Raw genomic sequence first — 2,143 nt, 5'->3', positions numbered from 1 at the left:
GAGCACCCATACTGGTTTGGGGTGGGGACAAGGGGGATGACGGTGTCACAGTATGCCTTTCGTCATGACCCAGTTGCTGATGTCACTAACATTAGGTAGGCTTTGGCATATTTTTGTTAGTGTGACATTCCCATTTTACATCAATGCTAATCAGTTCACAGCTGGTTTCTACACTACTGCACTATTTTTAATATTCACCACGTGAAAAATATGATTGAAGTGTATTATATTTGCCATAACAGTTACAATTAATTCTATAAGATATGCATTAATCACTACCTAGGGACTCCAGAATTATCCTTTTGGTGAAAGAGAAAGCTAAGACTTGATGAGCTGAAGTGTGTTTCATTTTTCCAAACCTGATAACCATTTGCAGGTTGAAGGAATTTTAGTGCTGTCCTGTATAATTTTTTTGCAGAGATTAAAAGGAAAATATTTGTTCAAGACATCTACAGATTTATTTTTTTCCCAAAGATTTTCACATCTGTTTTACCTGGAATTCAGGCTGGAGTGAACAAGTTTCTTCAAACTGACAGGCTCCTGTGCATTTCAGTCTTTGGGAAAGAGACTGATTTTTTAGAGAAAATAAGCCCACAAGTTACACAAACTCTGTAACATCAACAAGCCAAATGGAAATTCATGTGTCATGCATTAGAATGTCAAGCACTGAAACTCCCTTCCATTTCATCACCAATGAGTGGCATCTTTGAGACTGAGATGGAGACTGGACCAGTCTTTGGACACACCAGAGACCTCTGAAGTAGTCAATTCATAAGAAGTGAAAATTTTCTCCTGCCAAATAAGAAGGAACAGAGACATGCTGTTCAAGAAAGCAGTCTATCTGTTACTCCTTACAGTGTTATAAATATTGAGTAGGTAGCACAAGGATTCCAGCGATTAGAATTGCTCCTTAGATGCTCTGAAGGACGTAGAATATTCAAGGAGTAAATGCCAGTAACTCTGCAATTTAGAATACATAGTGACCATGCACATTCTCCACCCTGTCATTGATAAATCTGCTCCTTTGTGCTTCACTGGAAATAACAAAGCTTTGTCTGAAGAAAAATATTTACAAAATTACGTAATTTTTGACAAAACCAGCATAGGTTCTAAACTGATAAGTCATCGAAGAGCTGCATCACATGTTGTGCGTGTTGTCTATATATTTGAGAACAATGATGAATCATAACCCTGTTTGGACTCTTCAGGCCAACCTTTATATCTTGAAAATAACTACTCTGAAAATCTAATGCATTAAAATGACTTCCTTAACAATGACTGTCCATATCATACCTGTCCAGATTTTCATGACCCTAAATCTATGCCTATCTTTCATTCTCTCTGTTTTTCATCTATTTCTGTGTTTTACTGGAACAGAGGTAAACTGGTATATTAGTCCAGCTCTCCTGTTCTGTACACTTCACATATATTTGTAGAAAACTTTCCTAGAATATAATCAAGGATGAAAAATTCTCTTTGGATTTTTAAATAATCATTTAAATTTTAAGAGTCTTTTAATATCTTGAGTAGAATTTTGTAGCACAAATTCAAAAATAGTGGCGTGTTATTACTTTCATTACATTCCATAGATTTTTTTAGTGATTTCTGAGAAATTTTTTAGTTCCATGAACTTTCCTCTGGTAGGAGAATCATCTAGCCTATAATTTTGAAGATCTACATTCTGCTCTCTGCTTCACAATTTTCTGTCAGTATGACTTGAGCAAACCTGTTTTTTTGAGTTCTTTCCCAGAAAAATTCATTATGTCGGTATTATTTCATTTCAAAGGTCTGTTGCCAGTATATACTAATTTTGCACATTCATTCAAACACCTTGGTATAAAGAAGGTATGATTATGCAAGACTGAAAACGTTTTTCTGGTCCAAAGTAAAATAACTAGCTATACACATGAAAGCATTTCTTATAGAAGGACTGGATCTACTTACCCAGATTTTGCAGGATGACTTTGACATGCCAGGGAACACCTTTATTCTTGCTATTTTTCTCATTAATTCTTCTCAGAGGCCTCTGGACTGGAGGACATCTGTCTATAGCATTTGTGCTGCTTTGGCATGTAAAACCTGCAGAATCAGACTAAAACCCTACTGAATATATATCTGTTGGAGAAAGAATGTCCCTATCTTG

This window comes from Apaloderma vittatum, unplaced genomic scaffold (genome assembly GCF_000703405.1).
Source record: "Apaloderma vittatum isolate BGI_N311 unplaced genomic scaffold, ASM70340v1 scaffold6669, whole genome shotgun sequence".
Lineage (NCBI taxonomy): Eukaryota > Metazoa > Chordata > Aves > Trogoniformes > Trogonidae > Apaloderma > Apaloderma vittatum.
The sequence above is the reverse complement of the archived record's forward strand: the minus strand, read 5'-3'. Positions refer to the sequence as shown.